Below are 26,290 nucleotides of genomic sequence, written 5' to 3'. Positions count from 1 at the left end.
TTATGATGTTTCTGTATACACAATTCTCTTAAAGATTGTATAGGTTTCCTATGAATAGTAGTGGGGTTCACTCCAATAAACAAAAACTTCACTCAGAAATCTCTCTGATACAGTCCCCAGTTTGCCTTGTGCTGAAGGTGAGAGTGTTGAGACATAACACTCTTAAGATTCTTAGAAAACTTTTGTCTAATTCAAATGGTCTGTAAGACACACTCGTAAATCTTCCTGAAATCTTACAATGTGTCTTACAGTTGCACTGTCATCCACACTGGAATGCAGTGGCACTGCATTAATAATCATCTGAGATAATTTTTATCCTGAGATCACGTGTTATGTTGACATCCTTTGCAATATAGAGTGGCTAAGACTAATAGACAGTTTCACTTTTACACTTAGTAAGCCCTAAGTTATTTATATCTTCTCTAATTTCTGCTTTATATTATAAAGTTTCTTCCTTAGCACTTCTCTCTCTTCCTCTTTACCTTATTATACATGGCTAAAAAATAATCAATTTTCCTTCTGACATTTACTGTGGCAATATCCATACATAGTTTTGCTATTTCATTAGGCATATTTTCTATTGTCCATCTTATATCAGAGACAACAGTTCTCCTGAATTTTCTGACACTGCATAGCATGAGTTTTCTTTCCTCTAGCCTCTAATTACAGACTCTTCACTGTTCTTCAAGTTTCCATGAACAATTCCTTGAGCATCTTCCATCCTCCTCCCGCTCCTGGTCCCAAAGCAGATGCCACATTTTTTAAGATTTAGTTACAACAACACCCGGAAAATAATCTAGATATTATTTCTGTTCCATTTATCTATCTCAATGTAACTAACCACACCATAACTTAGAGTCTTAAAACAATTATTATTATAACAGCTCTCTTAGTTCTGTGAATTAATCAACTTCAGCTACACAGTTCTTGCTTGGGTCTCTCATGAAGCTGCAGTCAGTAGTGCCAGGGTTATCACTGTCTGAAAGCTGGACTGGGCTAGATTTCCAAAATGGCTCAATCTTGTATCTTTTATCTCAGATTTGTTTATCTCTCTCATTCTCTCTCTCCCTATCTTCCCCTCTTTCTCTTCCCAGTAGAAACTTATGTTCTAGGATCTTTCAGGGCTTCTCTATGTGGCTTGACTCTCTCACAGCACAGTGGTCTCAGAGGAGTTGCACTTCTTAACAGTTTTCCACAGGAGCATCCTAATAGTGGGTGTTCCAAAAAGCCAAGCAAGCAGCAAGACTTCTTATGCCTGGACTTTGGAAGCAATGCATTGCCAAAGCTGGTGTACTTTCCTAGTCAGAAGTGTCACAGCTACCCTAGATTAAAGGAGAGACACATCATAAGGGCATAAATACTACGAGGCATAATTCATTAGAGGAACATCATTGGAAACTAACTAACATAGTAAAACCATTGAAAAACAAAGATGAAGAGGAAACTCTGAAAAGCAGTCAAAGAAAACATGACACACTACCTTCAAAGTTGCAATAATAGGACTGACAGTAACTTTTCAAGACTAAAATAATAGCATCCAGAAGATAATGGAGTATCATTTTTAAGTGCTGAAAGAAAACAACTGCCAACCTAGAAATCCATATCTTACAAAAATCTTACAAAATGTGTAATAAGATATTTTGCAACAGCATCAAAGAACATCAAGTTCTTAGAATTAAATCTAAAGAAGTATAGAGGTCTTAAATGTGCTCAAGACCTCTACACTAATGAGAGACATTTTTTAAAACCTATAGATTTGATGCAATCACAGTAAAATTTTAGCCAATACTTTGACAAAATGTACTGATTCTTCTTATAAAATAAAGAGTCAAAATAAACAGAATAATTTAGAAGATGAACAGAGCTGGAGTATTATTCTATCATATATTAAAACCTATTGCAGGGTCAGCAAGGTAATGATGCAATAATAGACAAATTGACCTATGGAAGAGAACACAGACCTAAGAAACAGAGCCTCACATACATGGCCATCTGGTTAATAATAATGGCAAAACCACAATTCAGTGCATAAAAGTTCATCTTCATACTAAATGGTGCTGGGTCTGTTGGATATCTATATAGGGATAAAATGTAACTTGAGCCCTGTTAAGGAGCAAATTTTGTCCTCCCAAATTTCATATGTTGAAGTCTCAGCCTTCAGTGTAATCATATTTGGAAATAGGGTCCTTAAGGAGGTAATTAAGGTTAAATGAGATTATAAGGATGAGGCCCTAATCCAGTAGGACTGATTTCCTTATGAGAAAATAAATTGACACTAGGAGTACACGTGCCCAGGGAAAAGATGATATGAGGACACAGAGAGAAGGTAACCACCTGCATGCCGAGAAAGAGAGAGAGAGAGTGAGAGAGAGGTCTCAGGAGAAAGCAACACTACTGGCCCTTGATTTTGGACTCCGCCTCTAGAATGATGAGAAATTGAATTTCCATTGTTTAAGCCCAGGCTGTAGTATTTCATTATGGCAGCCTTAGCAGACTAAAACAGATTTTGGTACTGTGCCGTACTGTGCTGCTAAAACAATTATTTAAAAGTATCAAAGTGGCTTTAGGGCTGGGTAACAAGCACAGGCTAAAAACGTTTTTCAGACAGGTTGGTGGGAATCTGGACATTAAAGGTGGTCCTAGTGAGGTCTTGGAGTAGGCAAAGAATATGTTATTGTACAATAGAGAAAAGGCAATCTTTATTATAAAGTGGCAAAGAACTGGGCTGAATTGTTTTCTAGTGTTTTGTAGATGGTAAAACTTTGCCAGCAAAAAAACTGGATATTTAGCTGAAGAGATTTTTACTCAAAGTGTTAAAGTTGTGGCCTGGTTTCTCCTTACTACTTAAATGTGAGAGAAGAAAGATCAGTTGAAGAAGTTATTAAGCAAAAAGGAATATGAACTTATAGATTTGGAAAATTCTCAACCTGTTCATTTTGCAGGATAAAAAAAGTATAATGCAAGTTATGAAGAAAAAAACAAGGGTGCAACTGGACAATCACCCCAAAAAGAGATTGCCTATGGTCCAAGCAGCCATGTCAGCAGAAACCAGAAATAGAGGTGAGTCTGTACCGTTAGAAACACTGCCAGCATGGACAAAATGCAGGAAGACTGTTGGACTTCTGGGATTTCACAGGATGGGACAGTGAAGCTATTTGGCTAGAAACATGCATCATCCTTCAAGAAAAAGAATTAATGATTCTGAAGGCTACTCAGAGATTACCGGGGGTGCCACTCCCACCACAGGCCCAGAAGACACAGGCTGGCCCGAGGGGCAAGTGTGCTCCTCCTTGGTGTCAATGGCCAGGCTGCCACCACCTAGTGCCTCAAGGTCAACACTGCCAACCAGAGCCTTGGGGTCAGGGCTACTGCCTGAGACCACACAGGAGAAACATTCACTCTAGTGGGCCCAGAAACCAGAGCATCAAGCCAAAGAGGATTGTTCACTAGCCTTAAGGCCTAGTGGAATTTTCCTCCTGGGTTTTGAACTTAGTTGAGACCCATCACCCCTTTCTTCTTTCTGATGTCTCCTTTTTGGAAAAAGAATGTCTATTCTATGCCAGTCACACCATAGTATTTTGGAAGCACATAATTTATCTGATTTCAGAGGTTCACAGCTGGAGAGGAATTTTAACTCAGGATGAATCATACATCAAGTCTTATCCATACTTGATTTAGATGATGTTTAGATGAGACTTTGGACTTGGAGTTGATGCTGGAATGAGTTAACACTTTGAGGGCTGTTGGGATGGGGCAAATGTATTTTGCATGTGAGAAGAACACGAATTTTGTTCCAAAATACTCATAGCAGCACTATATGTAATAAACCAAAATTGGCAACTACCCAAATCTGTATCAACAGTGAATGGATAAATATCTGTATATTTATTTATCAGATAATGGAATACTACACAATGGAATACTACACAGATGAATTACTACACAGATAAGCACCAACTTTATAAAACTACATGCAATAATATCAGTGGATGTCACAGGTTCACAAATATAACTGATAAAAGAAGTCAGTCTTAAAAGAGAATATAACATATTATTCCACGTATGCAAAATTCAAACACAGGCAAATATAATCTATGATGCTAGCAGTCAGAAGAATGGATACCCTTTGGAAGCAATAGTGACTGGACGGAGCGTGAGGAGCTCCTGGAATGCTAGTCATATTCGCTTTCTTGAGCTTTTACACAGCGCTGATTTTCAGTTTGTGAAGATTCATTGAGTTGTATGTTTACAAGGTATGCACTTTTCTGCATGTATGTTGTAGTTTGATGATGTTTTGTTTTTAAATGGAAAAGAAAGAACAATGTTTTCAGACAAATTAAATACAGGGAATTCGTATCCAGCAGGTTCAGAGGAAAAGAATTATTAAAATGAGTTCCTCAAGCAGAAGAAAATGACCCCTAATGGTAGCATAGAAATGTATTAAGAATAACAGAAAATAAATAGGTGGGTCAAACTAAACAGATATTGACCATATAAAACAATACAAACATTAGCTTATGAAGTATCATGTATATATGAAATTAAAATACATGACAAAAGCACAAAAGATAAGAGAGGGGTCAGTGCAAACTGTTCTTCATTCTGACATTGTTCAGGAAGTGACAAAAAGTTATAATTCATAATAGATTATCTTAAATCTAGTATGCATGCTGTAACCTCTAGGCTAACCATTGGAAGAAAAATAAAACAACCTATGCAGATTATAATATGTAATATGTAAAGAAAACAAACAGCAAAATAATAGATTTAAGTACATGAAATAGTAATTACATAAATATAAATAAGCTGTTCTCAGACTAAAATTTTCAGGATAGTTTTATTTTAAAAAACTATGCTGCTTATAAGACACATACTTTTAATGTATGGACACGCAAATGTTGAAAGTAAAAAAGATGAAAACAGAAATGCCATGAAGACAATAAACAAAACTGATAAACCAATATGCTATACTAACATTTAAAGTAGATTTTAGGAAATAAGAATTACTAGAGCACAACAGTGTTAATATACCCAGAACTACTCAGTTATACATTTTAAAATGGTTAAGATGCCATATTTTACATGTTTTTTGCAATTAAATTTTTTTAACTTTGTAAGGAAAGAAAGAAGCATCACTAGAGATAAATAGTGATTTTATAGTAACAAAAGGGTCAATCTAGCAGAAAGATACAACAATCTACCAGAAAAATAAAGCAATTCTAAATTTGTGTTTATATAGCATAGCCTCAAAATACAGAAAGCAAAAACTGAAAGAACTAATGGAGGAAATAGACAAAAACATCCTTACGATAAATACAATTGTGAGTTTCGTAACTCTTCCTCTTACACTGTTGCCCCCAAGTTGGTCCTCTGGCTCACATCCAAAGTCAAGTTTAGTAAAAACAAGTCTTTGGGAGGGCAGAGTGATTCATTCCAGATATATAGATCAAAAAAGGCTTGCCTTGATCTATAGGTACATTTTAGGGTATCTAGAAGAATGCATGGGCTGCATATCCATCAGATAATCCCCTGAAAGGAGAAATGTACATATTAAAATGAATCATATGCAGCTTCCCAGGAAGATTATTGATATATAAGATTTTGTTTGTTTGTTTTTTGACATCTAACCACTAAAAGCACAACTGGCTATGATTCAAGATAAGAACTTTAGTCACTGGGGGCATATTATATTTAGTAATATATGTGTGAAAAACTGTGCTCAGTGGCTCACAGTCTCCATTGAACTGTGTTTAGTGACATGTGTGAAACACTTTGTTTAATGGTGCATGATACATTTGCCACTGTGTTTATTGATATGTGAATGTCTGAACCATGAGCAGAACCAAAGAATGTAACTACCAGGTTTACCAAAAAAGGCAGCAAAATATAGTAAAAGAATATTTGAACTCTCAAATCAGACATACGTAATTAAAATTTCAGTTTGACAATTTTATAACTTGTGCCCTTAGGTAAGTCACTTAACTTCTCTGAGTCTGGTTTCCTTATCTTAAAATGGGGGTGATAATATCTACCTTTCAGAGATCTGCAAAGATTACAGATACAGGACAGAAAGCCTCAGTGCTATGCCTGGCACACATACTGACATTCACAGCCTAAAGTCATTTCTCACTGTGGAAGGTCTCCAGGCTACCAAGCCACATTCATGCAACCCAGTTTCAAGCACATCTAATCATTTCCCAACACAAACTCTATCGGTCTTTAGAACAAGGTCTTCTGCAAGGAGATGAATTGATGCCTAAGTTTTTGCAACACAAACAATAGACTTAAAATATGCTGACACTCAGAGTGGCTGAACCACATATAATGCCATGTAGATTTTCATTCATCCTTTACTAAAGAAGTGGTAAAGCTTGACTCTATTTCATCCAGGGCTAAAAAAGAAAGAAACATGCCTTCAGCATGTTCATATGGAGTTCAAAATAAAATATGGATATAAAAGTATGCTAATTCTATTTAAATGAAATTTTCATTTACCTAACACTTTTCTCGGCTTAATCATCTCATTATTTAACAAGTGTTTCCTGAAAGTCTACTGATGTCAAACAAGATAATCACTAAGGCCATTATCTTAGCCAGTTCAGGCTTGCTATAACAGAATACCATAAACTGGATGGCTTATAAGCCACAGATATTTATTTCTCCCAATTCCGGGGCCTGGAAGTTCAAGATCAGGATGCCAGCATCACTGGGTCCTGGTTAGGGCCCTCTTCCAGACTGAAAACTATACTGGCTTCTCATTGTATCCTCAGATAGCAGAAAGAGGTTGAAAAAGATCTCTAGGACCTCTTTATTTGGGCACTAATCCCTTTCATGAGGACTCCACTCTCATGACCCTATTATCTCCCAAAGGTCCCACCTCCTAATACCATCATATTTGGAGTTAGGGTTCCAACATACAAATTTTGGTGGCACAAAAATATTCAGTCCATAACAACCCTATACAGGGAGAAGGCAAAAGCTTATCTGCTGTCATTCTGTACTGGCTGCATAGAGATCAGACTTTTAATACTTCTAACTTGATTAGATCTTAAACATAAAGAGAAAATGGAGAGAGAATAATGAATGAAATAAGACTGTAGTATATATTTTCCATTTCCCAAAACATCCCAGCCCAGGCTTTTACAAAACTGAAGATGGGAGGTTACCTGAATCATCAGGGACAACCATCTCAACCATCAGGGACAGCAATAAATCCATCATCTTTCCAGGCTGCTGTGAACTTGGGTGTTTGAAAGGGAGCTCACTAAGCAAGGAGCAGATGGCTATAGAAAAGAACCTTCCTTCCAGACGGCTGGGCCCCAGTCTGTCCCCAAGTTCAGCTGTCTCCTTCCCCTCTGAGCAGAGCAGGTGCTTAGCAAGAAGGAAAACTCTATAAAAGGGGCTCGCAAGTCCAGCTGAATGTGGACCACCTCTAAAGCTGATAGGACATGCATGTATGACCTTTTTCTCATAAGGTCATCTAAGCAACTAAAATTACTAACCTTCAGTCCTGAAAAAATGTTTTTTCATTGAATCTCTTCTTTGGTTTGCTTTAGAATGCATGGGTTTCAGCTATGGCAACTGTTTAAAAAAATATCATTGCATAAAACCGGATTCTTTCACTTTTCTATATATTTATGGTTAAGTGAAGTCTATAAATGTGACTCTTGTAATCAATAATCTTAAATCTTTTTTAAAACAAGAACGTGGATATCTAACTCAATTATTCTCCAAGTTTTAGCTTAGTCTTTCTGAGGAATGTGGGCATTCAATTGCATGGAATTGTAAGTATGACTGTGTGGGATGCCAGAAAAAAAAAAAACCCTTATGGGATGAAGTTGATAACAGTTGCAGAAAGCTAGTATCCATTTCTACTCCCTACTCCAACTTATTCCATGTATCTAGAAAAATAATAGTAGAAACTGAAGCTCTAAACTTTGTACTGGTTGCTTGATTTATTTGATCACTTTTCTAAAACACTTGATGGGCCAAATCACAAAAAGTCAAATATATATGTTTGACTTTCCTCACTCTTCTATTTTAGCTCTAACACTAGAAAAATACTAATGAGTAGGGAAAAAAAAAAAAACAGTATCCAGGAGGTAAAAAAACTAAAGCCATAGAGGAGAAAGAAGGAAAATATTCAGGTTATTGGCAAAGCTGATGTAAGTCTCAGAATTAATTAATGAAAATTATATATACATGGAGCTAGGTGAAGATTGGGGCACTGATTTATATCTATATAAACAAGGGCACAGTATCATTGGAGGCGTTATAGAGCTGTTCAGGTGTATAATGTGCTGTCTTAACATTAGTTATTGTGCACTGAGCACTTTCAAAATGGATTTTCATAGTTTCTTAGCTTAGGGTTTTCTTCCCCTTTAGGGAGCAATATAAAAACAAGTCAGATGACATTACCACAACCAGATAGAGGAGGACAAAAGAAAGTGAAATACTTCAGAAAAAAGTATTTATTATTTTAAAAAGTAGTTTTCTTTTATTTTAAAGTGTAGTTTTAAAAAGTAGTTTTATTTTATTTTAGAAAGTTAGTGGTTTGTGAATTACAGAACAACAAAAAAACAGGTTGCAAACAGGTCAAAATCACCTAAAAGAATCATTGAATTACAAGTATAAACCCCTGACCAGGCCACTAACTGTTTTCTAGTGTTTTATGTAAAACTCAAAATTATATTTGCCAACAGACATGGAAAATTAAATTCCCTTGAGAAAGTCCCAAGAGCCTACATTTTGCTACAGGAGAAATAGAACATTAATGGAAGTTGCACAATATCTGTCTTTCTTAATCAAAATCTCAACAGGGCACTGAACAGGAGCATGCCTCAAAGGAAGCACCACCGAGAGAGGGAAAAAAGCTTCTCTTTGTGCAAGACCTGTCATGTCTATCAGGAGCATGCATGATGGATGAGCGGCGCTCAACCAGGGACCCGATCACAGCTTCAAGTGGTTGAATGTGCATTTAGACTGCTCATTTGCTCCTGGTGATTTGAGCAAAGAAACTACCAAAATGGGGTTTTTGATACTTTGATTTCCAAGCCTATACACATAATGAAATGAAGAACTAATAAGCTAAAGGAAAGGCAGGAAGGCAGTGTGGAATATGCGCTGAACTCAGAAGACATGCCCTAGCATTGAAGCTTCACCACACTCTGGTTCTGTGACTTGTTAAGTGATTTAACCTCAATTTTCTTACATGGAGGAGAAAGATAATCATGGTACCTGCTTCAAGGGATTGTTCTAGCACTGTACACAGGAGGAGCTCTACTGATATTAGTTATTACTCCATCATCATGCCTGATAGACATAATTAATTAAGAAAGGATATTCCACACTCTGCCTTGTCCAAGGCTGGGATCAGGGTAGAATACTGCCTAAGAAAGGACCTGTGGGCTGTCCCCTAGGAAGCCTTAGGGACTTGCATTTATTGTCTTTGTCAGTTAAACATAATACAGGATCCAGCTTTCAGATATGCTGGTTATTCAGCAATATGAATGAGATCCTTCTCTGAACAGCAGAATCACATCAACTCAACCTCATGGAACTAATGTATACAACCAAAACACAATTTAATATACAATGAAAATTCTAATTTGCATAAGAACACAATGCATGCTCTTACATGTCCAGCCCATTCTCTCCCTAAAGACATACCTACACAGAACACTAAGTCATAGGCAGAAGGAGGAAGGTTGCTCAGGGACATGGACTCAAATGAACCAGTTATCCATGCATTTCAGGCACCTATTTCTCTAAAGACTCTTGAGTGGATTCTGGTCTCAGGGCTGAGAAGTGGGCCTGGCTCCTAGGATAAGAGCTTGACTTATTATCTCTGTGGCTGCCCTTTCTACAGTGATACTTAGGAAGTGCAAGCAAGAAGGTGACAAAAGATGAAGCTGAAAACCAGCAAAGACCAGTATGCCTTTTATAAACATGTCTGCAAAGATGTCTATAAATGTCTGTGAATGTCTTCTGGGTTATGTAGGAGATGTTCTATAGGTTTTCCTGGTTTTAGATGGAAGAAAAATACCTTTTAGATTGAGTCCTTCCTAGAAGACTCTCTTATGTCTCAATGCCTCACTATCAATAATCTCCCAGTTACAGTGGCCTGAGCTAGAAGCTGATCATTCACCCTTTTATTACTTAATGCCTCTTGCAGGGTATTACAACTACACCCTGATGGGAGTATTTGGAATACAGAGCAGGTGTCCTACAGGTTCAATTAAATGGCACATTAACAAGTGTCAAAGCAAGTAAAAGGAGGATACCTACTTTTGTGAGATTATTGTATAATCCTTAAACTAAAGAATCAGTATATTTATTATTACTGAACCTTTCCATTTAAATACCCTCAGACGTCTGTCAAGATTGCCACTGGCTTGAAATATAGCAGTAGACAAAATGACCAACTGATCTAACTTTATAAGAACTATTGTAAAAAAAAAATGTTTCTACTAAGGAATATTTTAAAATCAGTCTCATACTGCTGTCAAAATATTATGGCCCCCAGGGATTTAAACCATTTTTGGTCACCTATTTGAAAAGCTAGTTTAAAAAATAATAATGGTAACCAACCAAAAAAGATGGAAAGTATTATTTGCACCAAGCAGAAAGAAATAGAGAAAAATGCAGGAATATTTAGAATACGATGCCAATTTAAACAAAGGAAGAGAAAATGAAAATGTTAATAACATTAAAAACATTTTTGGCCAGGCACGGTGACTCATGCCTGTAATCCCAGCACTTTAGTAGGCCGAGGCAGGCAGATCACCTGAGGTCAAGAGTTAGAGACCAACCTGGGCAACATGATGAAACATCATCCCTACTAAGAATACAAAAATTAGCTGGGCATAGTGGTGAGCACCTGTAATTCCAGCTACTTGGGAGGCTGAGGCAGGAGAATCACTTGAACCCAGGAGCCACAGGTCGCAATGAGCTGAGATTGCATCACTATACTGCAGCCTGGGCAACAGAGCGAGACTCCATTTAAAAAAAATCTGACGTTAATAATAATAAATATTTATTAAGTTATTACTAGGTGAAAGGCATTGCTGTATGCATTTTATACATACTGTCTCATTTAGCTAACATAAAATAGCAACGAAGTAGCTACTATTCCTCCACTTTACAGGTGAGGAAACCAAAAACAAACATATAAAAGGATTGTGATATTTCTTTTAAGAAAGAAGACATTATTTCACTGTTATTTCAGGCCGTTTTTCACAAAAGCAGTAGTGTACAGGTATAGTTAAACCATTACATCTTCTGTGTTGTGCCAGGGAAAAAGGCATTACAACTTGTCAGAGACTATACAAATCCTGTATGACAATGGCAACATGGATTACTCTCTAAGAAAACCAGGCACACTGTGGAAACCTATTCTATAACACACAGGTCAAGTCATTCCCCCAGAATGTAATGCTGCATTGCCAAGAGTTCAGGAAAGCTTGAGAGAGTTCAGTTAGCCTGTAAAGTCCATTTTAGCTTCATCTTCCAACACTACATTACAAAAGGGCTACTCTGTACATCTAACAATAAGAATCAATGGGCATTAAATTAAGATGAGTACCAGTTTGAAAGAGGGTGATAGAGCAGGCAGCTGGCTGAGGTTTTTCCTTCCACTACAGCTAAATATTTCATCTTCTTCAAACAGTGAAATGACTAGACCACACCTAATTAAATGGCATAGCGATCGTGCTGTGCTGCCTTTAAAGAATGACAGACAGATTGCCTCACCAGTAGTAAGCTACAGAAATCAATAGCTGACATTTACTCGATGAAATACAAATTGAGATTAGCCAGCTTCACTTTTTATTCAGCAAATTCAACTCTGCAATCAATTCCTGTGCATGTGTAGACTATGGAAATTGGCTTTAAATTGATTTGTTTTTTCCTTGGCTAATTACAGTATACAAGTAAATGAATGATCAATTGCTAACTCTACTCTTATTGTATACATTTCAATGAGTAAAACAAGTCTGTCAAAGATGGGTATTATCATGATCGTTTCAAAAAGAAGCTACTAAGTGTTCCACATACATTGTAATACATCAGCTATTTAATAATAATGTAAAAGACTCTCCTATTTGTTGAACAAATAGAAGACCTCCCCCTGCTGTTGTTAAGCTTATAGAAAGTTCTCTACTGAGTCAATATCCTGCTTAGAAAAGGAGAGCTTAAAGACCTGATAGAGAGCTCTCAGTCTTTATTAGCTGCTATTGATGTAATGAGTGTTACACAATGGATAATAGTGGAGTCAGAAAACTCAAGGTTCAACTTGGGTGCAGGGGTGCACACCTGTAATCCCAGCTACTAGAGAGGATGAGACAGGAGGACTGCTGGACCCTAGGAGTTCAAAATCAGCCTGGGCAACAGGGTGAAACCTAGTCTCAAAGAAAATAAAAAGTTCAAGGTTCAAACCGTAGATACATCACTCTTTGACACAAAAATTCTACTCCTGGGTATATGGCCAACAGAAATGAGTGTTTATGTCCACCAAAAAAAATGTGCAAACTAATTCATTATTCACAAAAGTCAAAAACTGAAAATTGCCCTAAGCTCCATCAACTATACAATGGATAAATTGTGGTAAATGCATACAATGAGGTACGATACAGCAAGTGAGAATGCACAAACCATGGAATACACAGCATGGAGTGAAGTTCATAGACATAATTTTGAACCAGGCCCCAAAAGTATAAATTGTATCATTTATATGACATTTGCATACAGCAAAAAGTAATAGTGAAAAAGGTTTGAATAATAGTTACCTCTTTTAAAATTTTTAATTGAAATTTTATGTATTTAAACTGTACAGCATGATGTTCTTATACACATATACATAGTGAACTGATTACTATATTCAAGCTAAAAATCAGATAGTTGTTTTTTCCCCATGTGGTGAGAACACTTAAGATACATTATCTTAGCAAATCTCAAGAATCAAATATAGCATTATCAACTATGGTCACTATGCTTAACATTAGGTCTCTAGAATTTATTTATCCTCACTGAAACTTTGTACCCTTTGACCAACATCTCCCAGTTTCCCGTCCCCCTCACCTAGCACACCACCACTCCACTCTTTGCTTCTGTGAATTTGACTTTTTTAGATTGCACACATAAGTGAGATGGTGCAGTATTTTTCTGTCTATGACTGGTTTATTTTACTTAGTGCAACGTCTTCCACTTTCATCCAAATTGTCACAAATGGTTAAGGTTTTCTTTTTTCAGGCTGAATAACATTCCATCATACATACATATATATGTATGTGTATATATATACACATATATATACTGCAATTTCTTTATCTACTTATCCATCTATAGACACTTAGGTTGATGCCGTATCTTGGCTATTATACATCATGTTGCAATGAACATGGGGGTGTAGATACCTTTTCAAAATAGTGCTTTTGGTTTTGTTTCATTTGGGTTTACATCTAGAAGTGGGGTTGCTGGATCATACCGTAGTTCTAGTTTTAATTTTTTAAGGAACCTCCATACTGTTTTCCTTAATGACTACAATAATTTTTACATTCTAAATAGTAGTTACTTCTAGAAGAGGTATTGCCCAGGAAGGTATATGTGGGAGCTGTCTAGGGATCTGGAAATATTCCAAACCTTGATCTAGGTGATGGTTACAAGAGTGAGTATATATAAAACTTCATCTGGCTGTGAACTCAAAATTCGTGCACTTTAGCGTTATACCGTAATTTTTTTTTTTTTTTTTTTTTTTCTGAGACAAGGTCTCCCCCTCTGTTACCCAGGCTGGAGTACAGTGGTGCAATCACAGTTCACTGCAGCTTCAACATCCCCAGGCTCAGTGATTCTCCCACCTCAGCCTCCTGAGGAGCTGGGACTACAGGCACATAACACCATGCATGACTGATTTTTATATTTTTTGTAGAGATGGGGTTTCACCATGTTGCCCAGGCTGGTCTTGAACTCCTGGGCTCAAGAGATCCACCTGCTCAGTCTCTCAAAATGATAGGCTTACAGGCATGAACCACTGCACCCAGCCTATACCATAATTTTTTAAACTCTAAGTTCATTTGCTTACTATGTAACCTCAAACATATTACCCTCTTTAAACTCATTTCCTCAGCTATAAAATTGAGGTAGTAATATAATTACCTCCTAGGATTGTTACAAGGTGTAAAAACAATAATTCATGTAAAGCATTTAGCATAGAACCTTGCATATAGTGTTTGATAAAGATTGCCTATTATTATTCATAGGAATGCAATCATAAACAGACAAGACCCAGGAATTATAAATTGCATTAGGAATCATAATTCAGGTAGAAGCTAATGTCACAAATACATGAGAGCCTCATTTTAAGAAAAGTAAAAATATCTAATTCTATATTTGTAAATTTGAGGAAAAGTTTTAGATTCCCAGCTTTTAAAATGTTTCCCACAGAATGCATTTACGCAAACAATTACTCTAAAATTTTCTAATATTATTAGATGTAACCCAAAAGACAGGTGTCCTTTACTTTTAAGATATGTATCAGATAAAGCAAGGAACATTCACATTTGCCACAGTCTCTCTGGGGCCTAGACCACCCAATCTGGAAAGCTGATACTTCAGAGGACACACTGACTCTCTGAAGATAACACGGGACTCAGAAACTGATTTCCAACAGCAGTAATTTTCTGCGGGAGACCAGTAGCCAAATGATTGAAGTTCTTCCTAGCTTCTTGCCTGAGCATGGATAAGGAATAAATTACTGGTTTTAAAAACTGCTGAATTATTTTTGGGAAAGTTTAGGAGGAAGAGCATGTAGGTTTTATCATGACTATCGCTACAAAATCTCTAAAGTAATTGGACTGAATATGAGGACTATAAATTTAAGGTGCTATAGCAGAGGAGCCTTTAGAAATTCTCCAGCCTACAGAAAACCTTCTACCATTGAGAATTCTTGCCTTGAGATATTTTTCAAAGATTATATAATAAATAATGTGTCAATCCATTTTAAAATACATGAATCATTAAAAGGCTGTCACGAAGTAGTTCTCCACACTTGGAAGGGTGGAAAACAGACAAAAACACACAGTTCCCCATATATGTGCTGAGCAAGGACAGCGAGTCATTGGCTACCTTCAACTCCCAGCCTGTGAAGGTAGAACTCTGGCCCACTCCTTCTGCTAGACCAAAGCCATCCATCAGAACGTTCTGTGATGATGGAAACATTTTACAGTGACTCTGTCTGAGACTGAAGCATTTTTCATTGTATTGAGTTGTAATTCATTTAAACAGCCACATGTGGCTAGTGGTTAGTGTATTGGGCAGCACAGTTCCTGCCCATCAAATCTTAATGAACCCCAGGCTCTTCTAGTTGGAGACACAAAACATCCTGCACTTTGCAGACTCAATTCTTCCCACAGTCCGAGCCGATCTTGCAGAAAACAAGACACAATCAGACGCTTCCATCTCATCACCCAGCCTTGCTGCCCTTGGACCTGGTTGGACCCAGATTAAGCCCAGCTGCTCAAGTCGCCTTTAAGTCACTGCATTTGGGGCCCAACTCTTCCTTTAATCCTTGCTCTTATGCCTCAGTTTTCTAGCATCCTGTTCATAGCTAAGAAGGAGTCCTGCTAGGAATTCTAGCCCACATGGCTGAGGCCATAAGACACTCATTCTTTCTCACCATCTCTCTCTCTCATCATGCTGCTCCCTGTAGCCCCAGTCTCTGATTGAGCTGATGCTGTGAATGGGATAAGTGCCCAGAAACACATCACCAGCCACTGCCATTTGATTTTCACCCACTGCCAAAATCTGCCACTGTTATACCCATGAAACACTCAGCAACCCTCTCAGAAGCCAGGCTAGAGAGACAATTTGAGTAACCCCCACTCAAATACTGCCTGCCCACAGCTTCCTCTTCCTCCTTACTGGGCCTCATGATTAAGGTCCGGGTCCAGGTTCTTAACTCAACTTAAAGTTATTCTGAAGTTGAATTGCATTCGCAGTAGAATCACATACACTTCAAATGTAAATGAGTAGCCAGACTGAATATTTTATTTATATTCATAAAAGGCACTAGAATATAAAATACATGATCATTTACTATATTCATGGCAATAAAGACCACTTTTAAGACTTTTTGGTAAAATATCCTAGATTCTATAAAATCATCCTGTGCTGTGTCACGGACTGTCAACCTAATTTAAGAAAATGTATATCAAAACTAGAAGGCTCATGCATGTAACCTGGCTTGTAAACACTTGACAGAAATGACCGCCTATATGAATTGCAGCTTTTTAGAATGAAGTGGCTATTTCTGAAGTAAGTGAAGGTGATCCCTCCACTGAAGGATGATTTAATTCATCATTCTGTCCAAGAAGAGGGAAGTGGCATTGCTGGCCTGCAGTTCTGAACTCTGTCATAGACACTTGGCAGCCCTTCACTTGGGAGGCACAGACTTGAAAATAAGATCAATTGAGTTCTGAGTGTTCTGGTTGGAAATTTGTATTTTTCATCTGGGAAATGTGAGGATAAAGGGTACTTGAAGAAAGTTCAATCCTGTAGCTATTTGCATGATGTGAACCATTTTTGCTGGTTTGAGATTCCTGGTTTAATTTTCAGGATCCTTGAATGTTTTCATCCTGAATAATCTTAAAAAAAAGTTGAAAAAAAAGAATAGCTTACAATTCAAAAAAAGGAGAAACAATTGAATGCTACATAGAAATATACTTAAAAATGTAAACAATATTCAGTTATTCCAGGACTGGTTTTCTAGCTGTTTGCTTCTTTTTTCTTCCTCCGCATTTTCTGCCAATGACTTGCACCTCCACCTGCTGGTGTACTGAGGAAATGAAGTGGAAATAAAATTCAAGCAAGTCAATTAGATTATTTGCTGGAATCTTTAATACAGGTTTGGTGGTAGGAATGGGGGAAATAACAATCTAAAATGAAGTTTCTGAGGGCTAGTAGTGTATTTATTGATTCATTAATTCTCTGTTAACTATTAAGAGTGAGATGCAAAAAAATTAAAATATTTTCATTAAACTTCTTATCTCCTCTCTATCAACATCTAATTCAATTCTCTTGCCATCACCTGTGTGTCATCCTTTCAATAATCCCACTAAAAGTTTTACAAGAAAATGCAACAGAGAGTTGGAGGATAAACCAAACCATAAATCAGAGCATCTCATTCAAACTCAAAGACAGAAACATCCTCAGGAATGTAAACTGGCCCTAAATCTTTAAAAGACTCATAAAATAAGTGTTTAAAAACCTGCAGAAAAAATATGCTACAGCAGAACATTAAAAGCATGAACTCCAGAACCAGACTTCCCAGGCTGGAGACCAAGCTCTGCCCCTCACAGCTGAGCAGCCTCAACCAAATTACTTGAACAGCTCTGTGCCTGAGTTTCCCATGTGTGAAATGGGGTCAAATGATAGCACCTGCCTAATAGCACTGTTGTATGACTCAAGTGAGTTTAATATTTATAAGGTACCTAAAACAGTTTCTGGTACATAAAGAGTCCTCTGTAAATGTTATTAAACAAATACAAGGTTTTTGTTGAATACAGGTAAGAAGCAATGTTGTGACTGTTATTACTAAGAAAAAAATATTCTCTCAGGTTGAATGCATTGCCTTGATCACATTCTCGTTTGCCATAGCAGCACTTTAAGTTATCATGCTTGTTATTAGGAAGAAGAAACTAAGTTAAGACAAGAATAAGCTGGTAATTTCCTAAATAGAAAATATAAACAGTAGGAGTTCCAGTCCTTTGATTCTTTTGAAAAGGCTAATTTAACACTAAATTATCCGGAAACATAAATTCACTATGGAATCTTCAAGTTTTAAGATCACACTAACATTTTTCAGAAAGTTAGGGAGTACAATGGAACTTCCAAAAAATACCAATACAATTTTACCCTAAAGTGCAATATGATCATAAGAACTAGTCATACAAGTTTCAATGTATGTGCTGGTTAGACCACACCTTTCATTTATCCACTCAGTAAATTTGCTGATTTTTGTTTTGCTCTGGTTTTTTTTTTTTTTTGTTTCAGTATATACCTGAAGGTGGCCATTCAACATGGAACAAGAGACAAATAATAAACAAATAAATATACAAATAATGCCAGGGAGTGACAAATGCTAGGAATGAAAATAAAGCAGAGTAAAGAAGATGGAGAGTGACAGGGAGGAGAGGCAATATGAGGTGTGGAAGACCTCTTTTGATTAGATAGACATGTGAACAAAGGCCTAAATGAAGGTGGGAAGCAATATGGATATCCAGAGCAAGCTTACCAGGTGAGGGAACAGCAAGACCCTGAGGTCTGAGATGGAGAGATGCTTTGTGTATTCAAAAAACACAAGAAGGCCAATAAGATAATCTAAGGCATCCTGGGGAAGAGGGGTAAGAAATTAGGTAGAAGAGAGAGCCAAGGGCCAGATAATGCAGGACTTGATGAGTCATGTGTGGCTGATTTACAAACATGGCCCTCAAAACTCTTGGAAAATTTTCTAGGGTAGGCATAGGGTCTTTGTCCCCTCCACTTGAATCTGGGTGAGCTTAAGACAGCTTGGACTGTAGAATATGACGGAAATGACCATGTAGTTTCAGAAGCTGGGTCACAAAAGAGGATGTGACTTCTGTCCTGTTGGATGAATCATTCATGTTTGCAGCCCGAGCTGCCATGTGACTTTGCAGAGGCTGCCAGGCTGTAAGAAGTCAAGCCACGTGTAAAGAGAACATGAAGCCTCCCTTTTTCCCACTTCACCAAGTCAGGTCTCCTGGACTTTGGCTCATCACAGCCCACAAACCTGGCACGTAACTAAAGAAGCTTTCAGATGGTTCCAGCCTCCAGCCATCATATCATCCCAGCTAAGGTGCCAGATACTTTGAAACAAAGATAAGCCATTCCTGCTGTACCTTGTCTAAATTGACCACAGAATCCACAAGCATAATAAAATGGTTGTTTTATGCCACTACATTTTAGCCTGGCTTGTTACACAGCAATAGTAATTGAGACACCATGATAAGGATTTGGGATTTTATTTAAGCGACAAGTATTTGGAGAGTTGAGTAATGCAACCTGATTTATGAAGTAAGAGACCAGTCTAGTTCTCATATGCAGAATGGTCTGTAAGAGGGCCAGAGTAGAAGCAGAGGGGCCAAGTTTGAGGTTACTGCCATTGCCGGGCAAGCGATGACAGTGCCTGGGGTAGAGTGGTAGCAACGAATGTGGTGAGAAGTGAATTGATTGAGAATATATTTTGAAAGAAAATTCAACAGAATTTGCTGATGGATTGAAAGTTGTGTGTAGGAAGAAACAAATGAAAAATAACACCAAGGATTTAAGCCAGAGCAAGCAACTAAGTAAATAGATATGTCATTTTTGCTGAGATATCAACACCAGAGGAAAAACAGGTTTGGAGAATAGAAACCAAGAGTTTAGTTTTGAACATATAGCATGTCCATTCAGAATCCAAATGGAGATGTTGAGTAGGCAGTTGTGCATACGAATTTGGACCTCAGAAGAGAGGCTGGTACTGAATCACCGTATACAACTTCAAGTTCTCCATTTTAGAAAGTATGTTGACCACTAGAGAATATTCAGAGGAAGGTAACCAGGAGGTGGATGCTTCTGGAAGCCCATCATCTAAAAAAAAAAAAAAAGTCAAAGGAACTGAACATAGACTGTGCAAAAACACCTGTTATGGTGACGAGGCATTTGAGTCAGTAGAACACACCATTATGACTCCTCTTTGAGTAAGATATTTTCTTTGAGGGAAAAGATCTAGTGCCCATTTTCATGCAGACTAACACAAAATACCTCATAATTGACAATGCCTTTCACCACAGGAGCTACCACTCCAGAACCAGACACTATTCCAGAGAATTGGGCCTAAAGCGCACCCCCAAATGACACAGCAGATGGACTGGATAGAATGAGGTTGTGTTGGTGCAGTATTCTGTAAACAAAGCAAAGCCAAACAAAATCACATACTCACTTATTTAATATTGTAATTAAGTCAGGAATGAGTCTTATGATGCTTTGGCTTCAAAGTCACAGGTTTGAACTTACCCCCTTGTTTTGCAATCATTTGAAAGGATACTTTTTTGAAACCCTCTCTGCTAATATCCAAATGGCTGTCATTCAATTCACTGTCTACTTTCCCACTGTCCTTCATACTGAACTCATCTATATTTGAATGTATACTGAAAGTGAAAAGGAAAGAATTACTTTGGTATCCATAAAAATGTATAAAATGTCAAACACATTACTTAGAGATAACAATAAATATTCTGAAATTACCTTTAACTTGCCGCAGATTTATTTTCTCCACAAGGGGATGAGGAATGAAAAGGAACTGAGATTGAACCCTACTTTTCAAAAGGGGTAAGAGCAGCAGTTAATAATATTTCACCGTCTAATATCAAACCTGACAGAGCAGGCGCCGCATTCCTCATCCGGAGTGTTTCAGAAAAATAGTATTAACCCTGAGGGTTGACTGTGTCCAAATTCACCCAAAGGAAGTTAACATAGGCAAAAACAGCAAAACAGACATGGACCTATATGAATGAACATGTGACTATCAAGCCTGCCCCTAACCTTGTCTGTGGATAACTTTTCTTTTCAAATAAAAAAAATAAACAAGCCCAGAAATATCAACCATTTGAAGTCCCAGATCAGTCACTGCAGTTTCATAAGGCTATTAGCATGAAGATCTACTCCAAGTGAATGAGGACACTAAGAAGGGCAGGGGTGCCCTACCGGGGCCCATGCAGTCCTGCTCCTCTCCCGACAAGAGGAGCTCCAAGACACCTCACTGACCTCAGACTAGGAATCCTCCACAGATTCAACCGCCTGGGCCCCGGAAATGGAAACTGGACGTGTGTCTGCGAAGAACCCGGAGCGGAAGCCCCCAGAGTCAGCCCCTATGGCTCTGACACGTGGACCAGCGTGGTCACTCGTTGCCTCAAATCTGCTTGGGGAGTGCTCATGGAGCTTCTTCACCAGCGTCCTAGCCTTGCCTTGGCAAGAACAAGTCACAGTGATGATGACCACTAGCAGAAGGACGCAGCCGCTGGCCAAAACACCGACCAGAACAGGGAGGACTCAAGCTGTCCTCCCATTCCCTGCCTGATGCATGGCTCCCCTCCCTCGTGAGGCGGCGGCATCAGCACCACTTCTGCGCTAGGTGGCGCCCGAAGCCGGGTGCAGCGCCAGCACCCCGGGGCCGCCGTCGCTGCGGAGGACTATGTAAGTCGGCTCGGCGTTGGCGCCCTCCTCCGCGTCTTTTGCCCGCAGACGGGTCAGCACGTAGCCCAGAGCAGAGGCAGCTGGGCTGAGCCACTGAGGAGCAGTGGGGCCACCAGGCGGGGCGCGTGGTAGTTCTGGTCCTCCGCCTGCAGCCGCACTACGGCCAGGCCCCATAGCGCCTGAGAGCAGCCGTCTAGTGCCTCCAGCCGCAGCTGCATCTCCACCAGCTCCTCGCAGTCAAAGTGCCGTCGAGGGCGCAGTTCCTGGTTTTGGGTCCACCGAGACCTAAGTGGACATACCGCCCCCGGCGCGGCCCACCTCGGCCTCCAGCAGCCTGTAGGTGACCTGGCCGTTGCGGCCCAGGTCCGGGTCCCGGGCCGCCACCGTAGCCAGGTAGGCGCTGGGCGGGGCATTCTCACTCACCTACACCTCATAGACCGGCCGCGTGAAGAGCGGCGCGTTGTCTTTCTCGTAGCCCACGCGCACCGTGTAGGGCCTCCTGGTGCACAGCAGGGGCGCGTCGCGGTCCTCAGTCACCAGCGTCAGATTGTACTCGGCGATGCGCTCGCGGTCCAGCGACGCCGCGGTCACCACCAGGCCGGCTGCAGCCGGAAGTGCACGTGCCAGTAGAGGGCGCAGCTCATCCGCCGGTTGGCTCCCGAGTCCCTGTCCGAGGTGCTAACCAGAGCCACCGGGCTTTAGCGCGCCGCCCCCTCCAGCACCATAGAGGTGGCGCCAGCCTTGGGCGTCCCGGCTTCCACCGACGAGCTCCCCCGAGGGCAGCGGCGGCAGCGGCGAGGGGCGAGGCAGCCGGCGCGCCCGGGGGGCCAGCGGGGTGATGGCGATGTCGGGCGCGTTGACATTGACATCGCGGATGCGCACGATGACTTGGAGGCGGCAGCTCAGTCCTGCGCCGGCACGTGCAGCTCGTAGGTATCCTGACGCTGGTAATCCACGGGCCCGGCTAGGGTGAGGCGGCCCGAAAGAGGCGGCGCGCCTCCGGCTGGGTGCGGGCGCCAAAAGCGAACACCACGTTGCCGTTAGGGCCCTCTTCGGGGTCGGCCGCGTCCAGGTCGAGAAGCAGGGAGCCCACTAGCGTGCCTCCGCCAGCTCCACTTCGGCCACTGTGCCATACGGGAAGGCCGGGCTGTGGTCATTGGCGCCCAGGGTGCACACAGTGAAGACGGCCGTGGTGGAGAGCAGCGGGCGGCCGCCCTTCAGGGCCACCAGCTCCAGGCTGTAGGCGGCCTGGCTTTCGCGGTCCAGCTCCTGCAGCAGCAACAGGTCCACACACTGAGCGCCGTCAGTGCGCTTCTGCAGCTCCACGCGGACGGGGCTGTGCGGCTCGTCCAGACGCAAGCTCTGCAGCCCGTTGGCGCCCACGTCCTAGTCCACCTGCACCTCCAGGGTGCGTGCCCACGGCCCTGGACACCTCCACGGGATCTGGGCCCAGGGAAGCGCGGCACGTGGTCGTTGACGTCCCTCACCTCCACCTCCACGTGCACTAGCCGGAACTGTTCCTGCGAGAAGCTGACCACATCGAAGGCCAGCACGCACTGCGGGGCCTAGCCACTCGCGTTCCACGCGTCCCCGACGGTCAGCTGCCGGTAGCCCTCGCGCACCCAGATCAGAGAGCTGTTGAATTATTTAATCAGCTGAAACTGACTTGGCACCTCGCGCTGGGAGTTATACTGGACGTGATCAAACGAAACACCAATGCTGGTGCCGGGGGGCGTCTTCCTCACAGGTGAAGAAATTGACAGTATCGGTGCAAAATCCTGACACTAGCAGCAACCATAGAATCAGCAAGTACTCCAATCCAACCCTGCATGAAGTGTCAGCAGGAAATCTGAGCCTCCTGCGAGACATTTATTCCTTAAAGAGAAAAGCCAATCGCGAGCTCTGCACTAAGACTTTCAGGCTTCTCAAGCCCTCCCGAGTGCGCAGTCAGAAGACTCTTTTCCCCTTAGAACATCTCATCACTAAGTCCTCTCTGCTGTATACTTGCTTTTCTCTGCCCCAAGCCTAAGCATGCCTCTTCATAACCCTACCGGGGAAGCTACATACAGAAGAATATGCAAATAAACATCCATTTGAGCCAGTCCACAGTTTCTGGGCCTCTGGACCACGCTGTTTCACTAAAAGGACCCATAGAAGGGGACCTGAAGAGCTGACCAGTGGCCAGGGTGGTGCAGGTGGTTATTAAGATTTCTGCACTATAAAAACACGTCCTGCTTGCTTTTCCATTGTACTGGTCTCTCACTTTGACAATAAGAGCAGGGATCCACAGCCACTTTATTCCTTCCTAAGCACACTCACATATTCCCCACACAGAGGCACATTTGACCCTCTTTACCATTTTAAGATGAACACATACATGCTTGGTGCAATGCATCCTCTGCCACCCACAGTTACCCATCTATGTTGGGTTGTCATTTCCTGTATTGAAAGATTTTTGGGAAATATCTTCTAGAGTGTCAGGCAATGTCTAATTAGGGAAGAACTGTTTTCCAAAATAATCATTTCTAAATAGCTTTTTCTATAGCAAAGAAACCATTAATGATGAAATTTCAGCCCCTTCATCTTTTATGTCAGTAATTATATGTGAGGAATCAGTGTCAGACAGAGAAGTCTGTCAACCACAAACCACTGTAAGGGATAGTTAAGGGTAAAAAAAAGATTTAGAAAAATATACTGCAGTCAGACTTGTTAGAAAATTGCTGTAGACCAATTATTTTTTAAAAGCCCTTGGCTGAAGGAAACCACGGGTGGTCTGATAGGCTGAAGGCTAAAAAAACATTAAACCATCTGTCTAAAGCCCAATAAATAGTCCTGTGTTAAGTTCTCTTTATGAGTGAAGTGTTCAAAATGCTAAACAGTCTCACATGTTAATGATGACATTGTTCCTGGTGCCATGGAGTCCTCATCAGTGCAGAATGCTATTTAACTAGTCATCTCAAATCAGTGAGTCGGCGGAGTTATTAATATGCCCAGGCTATTCTTGTCTCCTCTATGATCTGTAATGTTATTGATTCCTGCAGGGACATGTCAGTAAATGACTATTTTTCCTTTCATTCTTAGGAGGGAGTTGGCATTTATTTTAGTGCCAGGACGTATGAATCTGGTTCTGAAAGTGAGCCATCTTTGATGAGATAATTAATTTTCAGGGGTTTTCATTTAGTGAAGCATTTGGCAATGACTCTCATTATAAGTACCAGTAACTGGTATTGGAGAAGTGTACTGGGAAGCATGAGTTCATTTGAGCGGGGTACTCTGAGATCCTAAAAGAAAAGTACTCTATTTTCCTAGATTTTAATTTTGCCTAATGAGGCATCTGTCTGAGGAAGAGAAGAGCTCTACTTTGGCCTGGTAAGAACAGACTTCTTTTAAGCCAGTATCCTCAATGGCATATTGGAGAGCTTTCTTTCTGAGAACCGAATATCTCTGGAAGTTCCTGGTTATTCAGCCTCTGGGTCTCAGGGCAGACAAGAGAATCTGGTTCTTCCACCGAACATCATAATTGTTATATATCCCTTAACTGAAAACTGAATCTGCTTCAGCTGATGTCTTTAAAAGGTGCCTGCTTCCATATACATTAGCCAGGAGAGGGACCCATTTAACCACAGTCCAAGTCTCATGTCATCCTCTTCTCCTTCAGCTCACACAATTCCTGCCAAGCCTAGTCTCAGCTAGTCTTGAGCATTACTGTTTTTCTGATTATCCATGATCAGAAAAATCATTCAGCATACTGAAAATGAAGAACAGTACATGACTGCACCTACAGAACATCAAAAGATTCAGATAAAATATTTTAAAAAGCAGGCAATCAAACATATTACCTCCACAAAGCTAAGCATCTGGATACTTATGTTTGGAAACATCCAGCTATGATATTTAAATGCTTGATTGCATTTTCCCCCACGTTTCCTCCAGCTGTTTGGCGTAAAGTAGACCATCCATGATAAGAAGTGTGCTGTACTGTTAGTGATTTATTATTAGCGCTATCATTGTTTCGTACTAAACAACCACCTTATTAAAACACCACTTTATGAATGAGGGACAGCTGGAGTTTCAGAAAAGAAACATTTTCTGAAGCAAAAATCAGTTCTGTGCCAGTAGAATAACAAGCTGAATAATATAGAAACTGTATGATCTGTCCCCCTAGGGATATGTCATCAGGAAGCTGTGTTTACAGCTCTGGGCTGCTGGTGCACTCATGTTACATTCTGTCGGCTCTGTTAGATAAAAATCTGTCTCAATATTAAAAGCATTGTGGAAAAAATTTGCTTTATGTGTTTTCCCATTTGCCAGCATATTGCCAAACTATAATTCCACAAAAAAATGTATTTTGATCTCTGTTGGAGTCAAAGATAAAGCAAAACAAACAATAGACTGAAGGGGGATACCATACCACAGGAAGACCAAAATGTGAATGAAGCAACAATTTGTTCCTCTTAGTTTGTAAAGGGTGAGGATTTTGGTGAACTCCCTACAGAGTTTACTTTTGTTCCTAAAACAAAAGCAACAGACATGCTAGTGTTCCCCCCAAATGTCAAGAAATCAGATCTGAAAAACAGGATTTATATTCCAATCATTTAAATAAAAGATTTTCTGTGTTATTGAACACATAACACCAATGTATCCACACACTAGAGCACACTGTATGTAAAGAAAAGCAACTTTCATCAAAAGCGTGGGAAAATATTAGCCCCCTAATGCAGAATAGTGTTTGTGCCTTTGCATATTTCCCATTTCCTGTCACAGAAAACCAACAACATACGTTTGGGGAAAAATTAAGCCATAAGAAAGTTTCTAATTTGCAAATTCGGCTGGATTATTGCATCCATGTGTCAGAGTAAGCATCAACTTATACAGGACCCTGAACTAATACTTCCCTAGGCCAGAAACAGTTTAGTGCCATTTAGAAGAAATCACTCTATGTACTATACTGAGACCCATTTTCATTTCTCAACTGAACAAACATTCTGGAGATGAATGAGCAAAATATTATGAAGTGCAATGTTACTGTCTTCAAGAAGTAAGT

At 40.2% G+C, this 26,290-nt stretch overlaps 1 pseudogene; it reads right to left on the bottom strand.

The window, feature by feature from the left end:
• The window catches only part of LOC108517790 (protocadherin-8-like), a 60,530-nt pseudogene extending 36,889 nt beyond the window's left edge, over positions 1-23,641 (bottom strand).
• Positions 23,642-26,290: the final 2,649 nt, after the last annotated feature.

This window comes from Rhinopithecus bieti, unplaced genomic scaffold (genome assembly GCF_001698545.2).
Source record: "Rhinopithecus bieti isolate Rb0 unplaced genomic scaffold, ASM169854v2 scaffold_41709, whole genome shotgun sequence".
Classification (NCBI taxonomy): Eukaryota; Metazoa; Chordata; class Mammalia; order Primates; family Cercopithecidae; genus Rhinopithecus; species Rhinopithecus bieti.
The sequence above is the reverse complement of the archived record's forward strand: the minus strand, read 5'-3'. Positions and strand labels throughout refer to the sequence as shown.